This window comes from Peromyscus eremicus, chromosome 8b (genome assembly GCF_949786415.1).
Source record: "Peromyscus eremicus chromosome 8b, PerEre_H2_v1, whole genome shotgun sequence".
NCBI classification, from domain to species: domain Eukaryota; kingdom Metazoa; phylum Chordata; class Mammalia; order Rodentia; family Cricetidae; genus Peromyscus; species Peromyscus eremicus.
Window position 1 is genome coordinate 17,638,893 of NC_081424.1, and position 15,804 is coordinate 17,654,696.

The 15,804-nt window shown below is 45.0% G+C and overlaps 1 protein-coding gene across 1 annotated transcript in view; it reads left to right on the top strand.

Moving 5' to 3' along the window:
• The first annotated feature begins 5,216 nt into the window (after positions 1-5,216).
• Dse (dermatan sulfate epimerase) overlaps positions 5,217-15,804 on the top strand; it is a 60,220-nt gene continuing 49,632 nt past the window's right edge. The window contains exon 1 of the mRNA XM_059272550.1: positions 5,217-5,357. The gene's annotated coding sequence lies outside the window, so the exon portion shown is untranslated. The remainder of the gene's footprint in view (positions 5,358-15,804) is intronic.

Sequence of the window (15,804 nt, forward strand, 5' to 3'; positions counted from 1 at the left end):
TAAGAAATGGGATAAGAGTGAATATCACAAATCTCCCAGTGAAGAAAAGTGAAACCCAAAGATGCTAAATGACCTGCTTTCATGAAACCATACAGTCTGGATTTGAGCCCAGTGCTGTTTACCTTCAATGAGTACAATCTTAACTGATATATGCATTAAGTTTTCATCACTGCATCGCGTGTGGGGCTTGTCACTACTTACCTGAGACTGTATACTGTATTCTGATCTAATAAACAGGCAGCATGCAGGGAAAGATGGGGGAGGACACAGAATGAGAAAGGCAGTCTCCAGCAGAAAGGGGTTTATAATTTAGTAAAGCAAATAAATGCAAAACACAAAAAGTAGGAAGCACGGCTCATCTAGGAAATCACAGTTGCACTTGCACCCTGAAAGGCAGGCTTAGACGCCCTTGCAGCCACGTTCTTGGAGGCACAGGTACTTAAATTCCTAATAAATAGGTCTCTTCTGGCCTTGCATATCCAGTGTTCTAGTACTCATTTAGAAAAATATGTAGTAAATTCCATTCCCTGATGGTGCCGTGAAAACAAAAGGATCATCAAAACAAGCCTGAGAATAAATTCAGCAGGTGATAGAGTCGGGTAGTGAAGACCAAAGTCGGACTATTTTGTGAATAGACTGTAACAGCAGCTGACTTTGGGTGGCCAGCAGCCTGAGCATGGACCTGGCCTGAGAACCTTCTGCATGTAAGCCTCCCATCATCCGGGAAGTTTGCAGATATTATGAGGACTCAATACTATCCATGTGGCTTTATACATAATGACTAACAGAAACCTTGGCTTCAATCAGCATTCATTTTCTAAATTCCTTACTGATGTCCATAATTCTTTATAGCTCCCAAAAAATCATGTTCAAGAAAAATATGAAATAGTTCTTTTGGTCCTACTAAGTCCAAAGGAAATGATACAGCTAATTTTACACATTTGCTCAGCAAATACCAACAATGATTTTTGTCAGAATATCTTCAGTGGCTTAGAATAAACCACAGGTGGCAGAAAATCATCCATTTGAAGAGTTAATTGTGAATGAACAGAGAATTTATTTCCATCGAGTCCAACACTAACCCGCAGACAGGGTTTCACCTCTATGAGAAGTTGATAGATACCAAGTGGCTTAGTGGGCCGAAGCTGGATTTGAAATCAGCAAACCCTAATCGCTGGTGTTCTGAGCTATTTATGTTTTCAGACGGTTCACTTGCATTTTCTGAATCTCTGTTTCTTCCTTTTGTTTTCCTTGTTCTTGTTTCTGGCCCAACAGACCCCAGCACTGCAGACTGATTACAGACAACATGGTTATTATTTTCCTAACTATGTATACATACCCCAGTACTGCAGGGCTGTTACAGACAACATGGTTATTATTTTCCTAACTATGTATACATACCCCAGCACTGCAGGGCTGTTACAGACAACATGGTTATTATTTTCCTACTGTGTATACAGACCCCAGCACTGCAGAGCTATTACAGATACCTCCTACTAAAGTCACATCTGGGCACTTAGAAAAGGAAGAGGCATGTTGTAGAATATTATTTTAACTATGTAAAGATGTGTTACATTTGTTTCACCATGCCTGCCTAAAGAGCCTGATTGGCCTCATAAAAAAGCTGAATGGCCAATAGCTAGTCAGGAGAAAGTTAGGTGGGGCTGGTGGGCAGAGAGAATAAATCGGATGAGGGAGAAGAGAACAAGGGAGAAAGAGAGGGACATGCCTGGGGCCAGAAGCCAGGCAGCTGCCAGCCAGCCAGCCATGGGACAGCAGGAGAAAGAAAGAAAAAGATAAGGAAAGAAAGATAGGAAGAAAGAAACGAAGGAAGGAAGGAAGGAAGGAAGGAAGGAAGGAAGGAAGGAAGGAAGGAAGGAAGGCAAAAAGCCCCGAGGCAAAACAGATGAAGAGAAATAGGTTAAGTTATAAGAGCTAGCAAGAAATGAGCCTAAGCTAAGGCTGAACCTTCATAACTAATATTAAGTCTCAGTATCATGATTGGGGAGCAGATTGGCAGCCCACAAGAAAAAGCTTGGTACATAGGCAACTTAGTAGAATTAACAAGAATTCACTGAGTCGTCATTTCCTTTTCTATACCAACAATAGAGCAGACTTCTGATGAAGAAACCACATGCTGTCTTTTGCAGCTACACCCGAGAGGACAGATCACTTTCCCCGAATTTCTCAACTGGGAGGGTCCTTTTCTGAATCTAAAAGGATGCCGTGCCAATGGCCCATGCTTGATGTCTTTCAACAAGAGAAGAAAATACGAGCAGGTAATGTGGGTCTTTCCTGATGAAAATACTCGGCAAGAACATTCAAATTCAGTGTCAGTCAGAGATGGAAGATGACAGAGAACTTACATGATGATGTCGAATACAGACCTTCATTACAGTTGGGCGGTAGAATTAACCATTATGTTAGTAGTACCCAGCATGAAACAAATTTAAAGAATAGGTCAAATTTAACACAGTAGAACTCAATAGAATAATATGGGAGTGTTGGACACAAACTGCAGTGAATGTAGTTTGGAGAAAGCCTGTGGTACCATCAGCTATGGAAAGAAAAAAAAAACAAACTTCAGTGAATGGTAATAAAGAAGTCAGTGCTCCAAGAATATACTTCAGAACAAAGCCATTACACAACTTTCTACTCTGACTTTTAAATGAAATTTTGGATACAGTTCTAGGGATCAGGTTTTAAAAACGACATCCATCGGACAAGGGAAAGATAACAGAGATGGGTATGTACTCAGACACATTGAAGCGTTCTCCTGTAGAGTCAGGGATAGACATGTTGTGGGTGGAGAGTGTGGCTAACAGTGCACACTGCTCTTGCAGAAGACCCAAGTTCAGCTCCTAGCACCCATGCTGAGCAGTTTATAACCACTCTATATCCAACTCCAGATGACTTAGTGCCATCTTCTGGCCCCTGTGGCCACCTGCAGTCACATGCACGTACCTACAGGAAGAAAAACCTGTATGTACACAAAAATACAAATAAATCTTTTTTTTAATGTGCCCTATGGACTCCAGAAAGCAGAAATGTAAATGTATTGAGAGGTACCATGGGGTTCTTTGCAAGTCAGTGTCATCCATAGCTAGGTTTCCATAGTTACTACATCAATCAAAGGTAAATGGGGGCTGGCAAGCACATGGCAGTGGGCTGAAGTCGGAAAGTTTCTCCAGTCCCGTCAAACCCCTGCAGTCCTGAAGCCCACTTACAAAATAATCACTCAGAAGCTTATATTAATTATAACTGCTCGGCCATTAGCTCAGGCTTATTACTGACTGGCTCTTACATTTAAATTAACCTATAATTCTTATTTATGTTTAGCCATGTGGCTTGGTACCTTTTCTGAGTTCTGCCTTGTCATCTTGTTTCCTCTGTGTCTGGCTGATGCTCCCGACTCTGCCCTTCTTCTTCCTATCTCTCTCTTGGGTTTCTTGGCTGGCTATATCCTGACTCTCCATAGGCCAGAGCGGCTTCTTTATTAACCAATCACAGCAACACATATTCACAGCATACAGAAAGACATCCCACAGCAGCGGGTCCTACTCCCTTTGAAGAACTTGCCATCTTGTTTGCACATAGGATCAATGATCTGATTCATCAGTCAGGTATGGGGTTCCATTAGAAAGAATTATTAACATTCTTTAATGATACTAAGATATTAGCTGGGAGAATCAGTGACTACAAGTTAAACGAGATGTTTTTCCTAAAGTCATTTTCCAATTTGAGAGGACAAATGGAAATTAACTCATATACTACAGGTAGGCACGGACACAGTTCATCCTACTAAAATAAATACCTTAGCTCAGTGCCTGAAACAGAACAAACTTTCAATAAAATGCCATTTTATTGCATCTATGAAGGTATGATAATAACTTTATTTTACAGATGAATGACAGACACCGAAGGTGGCTTAGATTTTCAAGGCCCCCAGTAAACCGCAGAATAAAGATTTGAATATTAATTTACAGCTAATAGCAAATTAACCTGCTCCTTCTCCTCCTCACAGGCCACATCTAAAATACCAGGAAGTTTATGCAAATCGGTGATTTATCTGAGTTAGCATTTAAAAGCCTAACAGTAGCACTTCTCTTGTTTTTAAATCTGTGGTGAGGAAGCTCTCTTGATTGCGAAATCGGTAAGCTTTCCTAACAGTGTAGTCGACTCTCAGGACTCAAAGCACTTCGTAGCAAAGATGGAAGAGAGCCTAAGGGCTGAGTAAAACAGCCCATTCTGATGAACCGGTAAGTAACTCCCACACCTGCCATGCCATTTCATAGAATCTAGCTCTAGTAGGTTAACTACTTAACTCTGAGGGAGGAGGTCCAGCCCTGGACTGGTTAGATATCCGAGTTTGATGGCTACTTTTCATTGAAAGAATAAGGGTGAATGAGCGCTCCCTCTCCTCTGTCTGTCTGTCTGTCTGTCTGTCTGTCTCTCTCTCTCTCTCTCTCTCTCTCTCTCTCTCTCACACACACACACACACACACACACACACACACACACACACACACACGAGATCAGATAAAGTTTCCCTTGTGAGCTGCGAACTCCAAAAGGTCTACCCCCAACCCTTTATCTTTGCTGATTAAAATCAGTTCAGCTTGCTGGATTCGGTGCGGTTGGATTCCCTTTATTTTGCTGCTCCACTCTAGGCGACAACTGCTTCGGATTAGGTGATTCTCTCCCCCCTCACCCCCTTCACTCCTTCTCTTTGAGAGTAAAACTGAATTCAGGAAAAGAGGGGGAGGGAGGCAACTGGAGTGTAACTATTTTGGAGCCTGGAGAAGGGATTGGGCACGAGCGTCTGGAGTGGGATTCTTTAAATTCTCAGCTTTCCTCTTCCAGCCCTTTACAGACGCATCGGCCCCTCCCCCTGGGCCTCCAGAAGTTATCTTTTCTTTGGGTGCGATTCCAGAGTGGAACCTGGAGCTCACAGATCACGAGAAACCAGAGCAGCGGGAGCCAAAGCGGCCGGGCAGGGCAGGGTGTGTGGGGCGGGAAGGCTGAACCGCGTTTCGGGACCGCGGAGGAGAGAGCGCGGGCGGAGGTCGAGATCGGGCCGGCTGGGGGTCCTGCTCTCCCCCTCCCCATCGTCGCCTCCCGGGCTCTGCTGACGTTGCGGCTTCCTCCGCCCCAGGCCGAGCCCTGCCGCGGCCCGCCCTCTGCCGACGGTCCCCGCCCCGTCCGCACGGCCGGCGGAGGCTGCAGCGGCGCATCCCGGGCGCGGCGCCCTGGGCTCGGATGGCTCGGCGTGCGCGCTGAGGGCCGGACTCCAGGGGTCCGGAGTCTGGGCGCCCCGCGGGGGACGCGGCGAGAAGACGCCCCCGGAGGACGGAGCGGTGAGCCTCCCCGGGATCGGGGGAGGAGGGAAGGAGGGGATCGGGGCGCGGGGTGGGCGCCGTTCTGGGCCACGCGGGGAGAAGCTTTCCTCCTGTGCGGGACCGGTCCCTGCCAGGCAGCTAGAGCCACGTCCCTTGCTGCGCGCCCATCCCCGTGGGCTGTGCACCCGGGCCGGCTAGGCTGGCTCCACGGTCTCCCACCCCAGTGCACAGCACCGAGCCCGGCTCCACAGCAGCAAGGGGATCAGCAGCGAATAGCGGGGACCGGACGGGGCCCCCCAGACTCGGGGGTTCCCGCGGGATTGGGTGGCACAGCCGCGTGTCCCCCTTCCTTCTCTACACCAAAGATCTAGGGATGGTGGTGGTCGTGTGCGCTCTTGCTGGCTCTGCCTGTGCGACTTCGGGACCCAGAAGCCCGGAAAGCCGGTACTGAGACACCCCTACACTCCATCAACACCCCGGGGTAGCTGCGTAACCTCAGCCGGAGGCCGCTTGGGCCGGCCCCGAAGTGTGTGTGTGTGTGTGTGTGTGTGTGTGTGTGTGTGTGTGTGTGTGCTTGACTTGGGCTGGGGAGAGTTATAAGCGATGCCACATGGGCTCAGAATCTGTCGGGGCTGGATCTGAGCTAAGTTGTGACCTGAGAAGTTTCTCATCCCTCCTTTGAGGCAGCAGCGTCCGCTTAGGCCAGCTGGCGTTCATATTGAAACCCAATCCCTTGCTTCCAATGCAAGAAGCCAGCCTCATTTACCTGGAATTCTTTAGGTCAGGAATTGACACGTTGGTTTCTAGGGACTTTCTGACAGATTCTTGAAAACACTTGGTGTTTATTGCTGCTTAGTCAACAATATATTAAGGAAGGGAAGACCTCACCCTAGAAATATTTTCATTTTCCTTCGCGTTACAGAGTTTTCGCTTTTAATAACTTTGTTTTCTTTGGTTTTTTACATTTTCTTAATAAACAATAGTATTCGTGAGGTGAAATTTAAAAAAAATATTATTATCATTTTTAAATTAGGTGTCTGTCTGGGAAGTATGTGCACGTGAGTACGGGTGCCTGCAGAGGTCAGAGGAGGAGATCAGATCTGCTGGAATTGGAGTTACAGGCTGTCATGAGCTTCCTAATATGGGTGCTCGGAACTGAACTCTGGTCCTACACAAGAGCAGTACCAGTTCTTGGCCATGGAGCCATCCATCTCTCAAGCCCTTAGGAGATGAAAATTTGGGGTTAAGTATTTGGTAGAAGATTTCACACTATTCCACTAACGAGGACTGCAAAATGTAATGTGCGTGGAAAAAATAAAACAGGATCATCTGAGTGTTTGCCCATGCATTACTATTTTCCTTTAAAGTCCCTCTACAGACCCTTCCACCCCCCCCACCTGCCTTTTTTTTTTTAAGTGTAGTAAAATCTATTTTAGTGAAAAGGGAGAAAAAGTTGGATTTAATATGTGATCTTAGTGATACCTCAGGATGGGCTTAGCCACACAGTGCTCGTTAGTAGGGCGACAGGCAGGAGTAAATAGGAGAGGGAGGGCCCCGGCTTTCTTGGAGTTTCTTTGGCTGTATGTAGAAAGGGCCATGACTAAGCAACCTGGAGCACTTGTGTGTTGGAAGAGTCATTTTACCCCCTGACTGGGATATGTTAGCAGTTTCAGTTTCAATAATTAAATGAAAACACGGGCCTACAGGATACATTTTAATATTCAGACTAAAAAGAAACGGTAAAATTACCCAGCAAAAGAAAATTAAAACAACAACAACAAATTACCCTGACAAGGAGAGAAATTGTCAGAAGGATACAATCTAGGTTCTTCACTTGGTGGGGTTTTTGGGCTCTGTTCCTGGTCCTGCTTGGTGGAGATTGTTTCACATTTCTCCCTTGAGGTTGGGGCCTGATGGAGAGAGAAAAAACACAGAATAAGAGGTCAGCTAGGTTTGCCCGGTGAAATCTAAGTCTTAGGGAGCAATACTTGCGTATGCGTCTACTTTAGTATTTAGCAGTAGTTCACAAATAGGCTAGTGCGGTTCATTTTAATGAGGTAAGTGGTGTGTCTGGTGCAGAAGGTCGAAGTGATGTCCTGGAGCACACCTCGGTCATCCCTGGGATGAAGTTCTTAGCTTCACAGAAGTTTCCTACTGCCTCATAATAGAAAATTATTTCAGTCTATGAGACAGTTTAAGAACTGTGAAAATGCATTCTGGAATGAAATAAAGTGTCCCCCCCCCCCCCCCCCCGCCTCATTTCTTTATATTACTTGTAATAGAATATTTTGCTTTTATTTCTTCTTGGTTCCTCTGTGTTGCATGAGGGAAATCACATAATTCTTAATATTATGATTTTAACAAGTGAAGGAAAAGGGGAGGAATAATTTGGGTTAATGCATTGATAATCTTTGTTTTCAAAACAGTCAAAGAAATCAGAAGAACACTGATCACAGCCTAATTTAAGTATTTTTTTTCAGCCATTAGGATATCTCAGTCCTAAATATAGTAAATATTTTAACATGCCTTAGCCGTCCATGGTCCTCAGTGGTGTTTGTGGCTGGCCTTTGCAGGGAGAACCAGGGTCTATGATGGTGGGAACCTCATCAACAGAAGCTTCATTCCATTCCTGAGAGGGGCTGGGTGTTTGCCATTCTAAAGTGGGGGAAGGCACCTGGAGAGTTTCTCTGACCAACAGCCCTGTTGAAAGAATGTCTGACACAGGGCAGGACTCTTTCTATTTCTCTGTTTGGTGCCTTGAGATTGTCTCATATTGGAATTACATTATCTCTTCCTATTGTGATTTGTAGACTAAAAGCCCTCTTGAGGTCACTAAATGACTACCAGATGTTGGGACTGCACAGCCCGTCTGGGTACCTGTAGTCAGGGGTGGACATGGGAACGGAGCCGATGTCTAAACCCAGGGTACTCACAAGGGAAATTATCTTCCCATAAAATCCATATGATGAATTAGTGTCAGAGTAGGAAGTAGAGGTCAGAATCCCAGACTCCTGAGACGTTGTATGCAGTTGTTTGCTCTAGGCAGCAAGAATTGGAAATGGATGTTTCCAAAAATCCTTCTCTACTGTCCCATTCTAAATGGAAATTCTCTTTTACAAATTAGACTTGTTTTTCAAAAACAAATATTTCTATGTGTACGATAAATAATTGTAGCACACAAGCTGTTTCTTGAGGTCCTTTGGTGTTTCAGAGCTCAGTGTTGTATAGAAGGGTGTTTTGATGAGCTGATGGTGAAATATTTCAGAAATAGAAGAAAGCCAGAAAGTATTGGGCAATTAGGTACAATTGGTTCATTACTTTAAACGCTCATCTGCAAATTCATAAGCATTTAGTCAGCTGAAGGACAGGCCATGTTCTTGATAGATCAGGCAGCTACCTGCACACTTAACGTTTTCAAATGGCCTAGCACTCTTGCATTTTGCTCAAAGTATCCTAATTTACATTTTTGCCTAGTGGAGATGGAGCGTGAGGTAGGGTGGAAAAGCTGAAGGTCGGAGACTCAATCTATCATTGTATAGGTGATCTGTGACATACCTTAACTTGAAAGAGACAAACATAAATTGCACACATAATGCCACTTTGTCCTCTGCAACTCCAGATTCACATGATTGAAGGTTCAGGTTTCAGTTATCTATAGAATTGCAGTTATCTATAGAATAATATTTTGTAGTTACTGCCCGTGAACTGTCGGCTCCTGTTGGCTCCCTGAATGCTCACGTACTTCCCAGGCTTCTGCAACTGTTTACAGATCCTCTCTTGTCCTCTAGGCCTCCTTTTCCATCTCCCCCCCCCCACTCCACCCCCATCTCAGCTTGGTGAGGACCTCCCTTGGAGGCCTCTCCCCATGCCTGCAGACCCCCAGGCTGCGTTCTCAATTCTCAGGGGCTGGCTTTGGTCTCTAACTGGCCTCGCTGTGCTATCAGAAGTGTTGCTAATTGCCATATGGAGACAGGCTGTAGCCTGTTGAAGGACTGAACTCCGGAATTCTTTTTCAGATGCCCACAGCCGTACAAACTTGCCGGAGAAGGCAGATTCTCAGAGTCTGTTAGGGTCAGAGAAGAAAGAGGCTGATTTTAGTTTGGACAGAGAAGAAAAGATGCTGAGGGCATCTGTTTATTTCTTGAATGGAGTCGTTTGTTCAGTTCTTAAGTCAAGAATAACACTGAATTTTAATGTGTGTTAAGATTATCCCTGGGTTTCCTCTGTGCGTTTCAGTCCTCTTGGAATCATTTAGCAACATGATCTCGGTAGAAATGGGAAGCTGTTCTTAAAGGAACAGAATTTCTACGTTCAGTAGTACGTACAGGCCCTGATAATGAGCTCGATATGCTTCGAGGTTTTGTACTTGAGAATATTTGTTAAGTGAGTCATTATTAGGCAAGTGAAAATCTTGTTATAAAAATGTAACAAATAAATGTGTTACTAACTGTTTACATGGGTGCTGGGAAATCCGAACTCAGGTCCTTCTGCTTGTGTGGACATAAGATCATTGTACTAACTGAGCTCTTTCCCCAGCCCCCTCACTAGCTTTAATTATACACATGGCGTGTCTGCTGTGGGCTATGGGCATCAGCTTTGTCCTAGACAGAGTCAGAAGGAGATTGTCACTCATTAATATCTCTGCATGCCCAAACAAACCTTTTGGGGGCTTATTTGTAGAATTAATAGTTACTATCCTCCTCAGTTATTGTGTGGAATATACTAGCTCGTCATATTAAAATCCCCAGTATTTTAATTAACTAGCAGTCACACTCTTTTAGCAAAGACTGAAAACTTTTGGCATGGTAGTGATGCTGAGGCCGAAGAATTGCCTTGAGTTCTTGGCCTTAGCATATAGTGAGCTCAAAGTCTGCCAGGGCTACATGGCAAGACCCTATCTCAAAAGTCAAAACTAAACACAAAGATAAAAGACTTAAAAAAAAAATTGAATGGGCAGTTTAGACAGCTATCATTTGAATCTTTCTGCTGGAGAGTCACGTCATACACACACATACCATAGGGTTGTAAAGTTGTGTTTGTTGATCAAATCAGGTGTTTACATTTTTTTCGTGTGCAAGAACAATAAGTGTTTAATGCAGAAGATACTAATAGTCATGAAGCACAGTAGCACATACGGAAGAGACTCTGTAGGAAAGTTGAACTAGCATTTTATAAATCCTAAAAAGGATTTGTGAAGGAATTGTGCTCACCAGTTTGTGTATCTGTAGTATTTCCTTGATGAAGTTGCCGGTGATGGTACTGTTTGTTCCCTGTTGCTGCGGCTGCTCCGTGTTTTTTATTTAATGAGACCATTTAGAAATTGGTCTACACGTGGGTATTTGCGGACAACTCCTGCCTTAGTAAACACAGCAATGTCGGAGTAACTGAGTGACTTGGCGGAGTCTGTGTCTAGATCGGGCATGGAGAGGGATGCTGCATTTCTAAGACTACTTATATCCAGAGGTTGCCAGGGACAAGAAGCCCAAGAGTATAAGTCACTGATGTCGGTCAAAAATAGCCTGTGTCAAGCTTCACCCCAAACCGACACACACCGGACTGCAGTGAAATCAGATGCCAGTGGGTGCTGACCCTCGGCCAGTGCTGACTGTACAGGCTGCCTTTATTGTCTGACTGTATCTGCTAGACTGACAGCAGTAGATTTCTAGAATTCCACACAGTCTTGGGAGAACCTTCCTTTTAGCAGGTTAGTAGTGACATCACCGCAGGAGATGGAAAGGGGGTTCCTTTCTCCAGCCCCAGGGACAATCAGGCAGGGCCAGCTGGAATCACCTGTTCTGTTCCTTCTCTTAAGGGCTGGGATGGGGCAGGCGGGAAGGAAAATGGAGTCCGAAAGGGAAAACTGAGCAGCTGTTCTCCATTTTCCCCTAGGCAAGAGAAGGGGAAACACTCCAGCTGCAACCTGAGGCGAGCCGAGAGGGTTTCTGCTGACCACAGCAAGGCTTTCTTGGTGTCTTTATCCTTTAGGATGATTTCTGGAGGCCTTTGAGTTCTCTGGAAAGGTTTACATCCTGAAAAGATGTGTGCTGTGGTGCCCTGGGGCTGTGACTTCTGCTCGTCTGAACTTGGAAATCATAGAAAATGATTTATAGGAATGTAAAAGAAGTGGTCAGTTTTACTATTTTAAGTGAAAGTTGCCCCTGCAGTGGTTCCTTAGCATTTTTACTAGAGCCCAGTATTAAGTGGCTGGTTAAATTAATTCTGATTATGTAAGGGTTCTCGAACCTTCATTTGGGGCAGCTACGACAGACTCTCTGCTTTGTTATCTTCCTCAAAGAGCCAAAATTTTCTTCCTACTTAAAAGAAGTTAAAGTAACATTTAATTAACAGACATTAACTTGGTAGACACATTGCATAATTACTTCAACAGTCAAATTGTCCAGCTTATCCATCCTTATCATGTTATACCTCAGCTGTCTTTAATTTCTTTTTTTTTCTTCCCCCAGTCATTTTTAGAAGTCTTAGCATCAGACTCCACTGTTTCACTGGACTTTTGATTATGGCTTGTGCTTTCCTCCACTCCATTTCTCTGTGGGGGCTTTTGTTTTCTTTTGGCTTTGATGGTTGTTGAGTTTTAATAGGTAAGATCTCATGGAGCCCAAACTGGCCTGGAACTTGTGTAGCAGAGAATGACCTGGAAATTCTGAGCCTCTTGCTCCAGCTCCCGAGTGCCAGGGTTATAGGCACATGCAGCCCACCATGCCCGGTTTATCCACACTTTTGCTGTGGTAGGCTCAGATTGGCAGAGGGAAGGAATCTCAGTGGTCACACGACCATGTGGGGCCTTCAACATTCTCGTGGGCACAATAGGGAGGTTGCCAATACCAGAAAGAGCTCTGGAAATTTCACACAGGAATGTTCTTTTAAGGCCAGAAGAGGGGGTCAGGTCCTCCAGAACTGGAGTTACAAGTACAGGTGGTTGTGAGCTGCCATGTGCTTTTGGGAATCGAACCCAGGTCCTCTGGAAAAGCAGCCAGTGCTCCTACCCCGGAGCCCTCTCTCCAGAGCCCATAGAAAGGTTCTTATAGCAGTGTTTATGATTAAAAACAAATAAACAAAAACCCAATAATAATAGTTTTTAGGAACAATGTGAATTTTTTCATCTTGTTTAAGAAGATAATTTCAAAAATATTGATTCCATGGCTTCCGGGTGGTACTTCAGTTAAGATGTGATTTTTATGAGTGTGTGTGTGTGTGTGTGTGTATGTGTGTGTGTGTGTGTGTGTGTGTGTGTGTTTCCTACAAAAAGTGAAAAATATGCCGTCAGCTGAGATGAGCGCCGTTTGGGGGTGCCAGTGGGTAGAGAAGGTCTGTGTCTTAGACAGCTGCTGTTAAGTGCTCACACATTGTTAGAGCCTCTGCTTCTACATTTCCCTTCTCCAGGGATATTGATTGGTGGAATCACCGAAGACCCTCAGTTATCTTACTTCAGAGTGTCTTCTTTTGGCTTCTCTAGCTTTATCTCTTTTTGTCTTTCTCGGTTTACCTGATGTCTTCCGGAATTTAAAGTGTGTTCCCAAGAGAATCTAGACCGTCTAAGGACTGAACTGTCGATTTTACTCAACCATCCAATTATTCTTTCTTATACGCTAGTTTGAAAGGCCAAGATCTGCCTCCCCGACCCTGGGAAATTAATATTATTAGGGCCACATTCTGATCCATTTGTTATGTTTAGATCCTAAATTTCATCATGGAAATTTGTGGATTTAATGTGACTTGCATAGAACTATTATACAGATGTAATGAAAAGTAGCTGAGTGTCTGTTCTGGGAGTTTTAAAAGCACAGTTTCCTTTCAACATGTTAAATTTCATTTTGGAAGTTTGAGATCATTGGACCTCTTCCAATATCTCTTTGTTGGGAAAAGTGTGTATGCCGGTAAGTATTTATGATACTGAATTGCCCTGGAGTGACAAGCTCCTCATCTGTCACCTACAGTGCCGCTGGGCCAGCAGTGTTGGAAGGAGGTTATAAAGTAATCCTTCTGTGTGTGCCTACATTTTTTAAATTTTCGGTAATTGGTAAAGCCACTGCATGTTTTAGAAGAGACGGATCTGTGTTATTTGGGAAAAGAACACTTTGGTGTCTAACTTTGCCCAGTGCACTTTTGAACTTGGTGCATCAGATCGGAGGGACTTAGTCCTTAAGCAAGTGTTTGCCAGGTACTTTCGTGTTGGAGGGCATGTCTGGGTGGCAGGAACAGGGGAGGTATGCAAAATAGATACGATGTGGCTTTTGGCCTTGGAGAATTTCAAATCTGCTCGGCAGAGACTAACTCTGAAGCTTAATGAGATCAACTAAACATTGAGCTGAACCCCAGGACCCCAGGGAAGGGAGAGACGGAGGAGATGACAGGGCAGAGGGAAACCAGCTGTGAAGGGACGAGGACTTGGGCCCGGAAGGGTTTTATGCAATAAAGGGAGGGGGTAGGACACCATTGCAGGCGAGTAGGCTGAGGAGCAAAGGTACAGGAAGAGGATGGAGCGGAAATGGAGTGGCTGAGTTGCAGCTGATTAGCTCCCTGTATGTATTAGCTCCCTTCACATGCTTTCCACTGTTTCCATGCATATGTTGTGTGTGTGTGTGTGTGTGTGTGTGTGTGTGTGTGTGTGTGTATGTGTGCCCTGTAGTGTGCATATGGAGGTTGGAATGCATACAGCTTCAGGTGTGGTCCCACTTTGTTTGAAACCACGTCTCCTCTTTGCTGTTTGCTACTGCATCTGCCCGGAATTCTCCTGGCTCCAACTCCCATCTTGCCATGGGAGCCCTGGGGATGTAGATGTCTGCTACATGCCTGGCTTTTTATGTGCTACAGACTCAGGACCTCCAACTTGTACAGCGAGACCATTGAGCCATTTTCCCAGCCCTGCCACACGTACTTTTGGAAGGCCGGTACCTCACATTCCTTGGGAATCCACAGGGCACCAAGGTACAATGTGAGGAGGAGAGATAATTACAGATGTGAAAATACTCAATATGCATATGATTAGTCATAAATGTATAGCGGAGGCGGTTAAATCTGTGTGCATTCTTACCTACCCTCTTTTAAGGCCCAGTCAGATAGCACTTCCTCAGTGTGTCCGTCCTTCCTTCCTCACCCCCACAGAGTGCCAGTGTCTGTCTCCTGCTTACCTGGACCTGCACCATTCTCCACACAGCCATAGACAGCCATGCCACAAAGGGCCTTGGGGTAGAGGGGTGCGCCCCATTTCCTGCAAGGATCTTGTGTCTTTCTTCTTTTCGGCGTGGCACGCTCTGTGACTTCTTTTTATTTGAGGTTGAAGATAACGATAGTGTCTTAGCTAGGGCTTCTACTGCTGTGATAAAAATACCGCGGCCGAAAAGCACCTTGGGGAGGAAAGGGTTTATTTTCTCTTGCAGCTCGTAGTCTGTCATCATCCAGGGAAGTCAGGGCAGGGACCAGGAGGCAGGAGCTGATGCAGAGGCCATGGAAGGGTGCTGCTTACTGGCTTGCTCCTCATGGCTTGCTCAGCCTGCTTTCTTATAGCACCCAGGACTACCAACCCAAGGGTGGCATTGCCCACAGTGAACTGGGCCCTCCCCCGTCAATCATCAATCAAGACAATGGACTACATGCTTGCCCACAGGTCAACCTGGTAGAACATATTCTTAATTGAGGTTCCTTTTCTTTTAAAAAAAAAATAATAATAATAACTAGCTGTGTCAAGTTGACGTAGAACTAGCCCACACAGGTAGCGAGATCAATTTATAGCTATTACACATGCACTGGATACTCTGATACCTCACCGTCCACTTTATAGGTGACAAAGGGAGAGATGAACACTTTTGGAAAGGGGTAAAATGTGTCGGTGGTAAGAGTTTACTAAGGGGCCAGTAGGAGATGAATGAGCAGGTGGGTCTGCAGCTGTTCAGTAAGAGAAATTGCCTCCTAGCTTATGCTTAAGGATTGCAGCTCCTTGAGCCATTGAGGGAGCTGGAAATATCCCTCAAACAATACAAGTGGCTAGTGAAGATTATTGAGACTACGTAGACAGGTGGCAATTTCAAATGATGAAAGTGCAAGGGACGCTCCCAGAGTCACTTAGAAAACCAAAGTGTCCTCATGGATGGAAGTGGCCGGTTCCAGCTTGCTTGTGGATTGGGAGAATGTGACATTTATCTTTCCTGCGAGAATAGGATAGGGAATGAGTGTCACTGGAGGAGTCAGGTACCTGAAAAAAGTGTCCATTTGAAAGGAGCCTAATGGTCATTTGTCCACTTCCCTCTCCTCATTGAATGGAGGCAGTTAGTTATCTAACCTCCATCTACTGGAGACAAGACATGAGAAGAAAATTTGAAAAGGAATCTTCTCCAACACAGGCCAAGAGAATCTCACCAGGTTTGATCAAAAGAAGTAGCTGGGGGAAGCTAGCTGTGAGTAGAAATGGGATCTCAGTGGTAAGGAGAGCGTGGAACTTTGGGTAGAA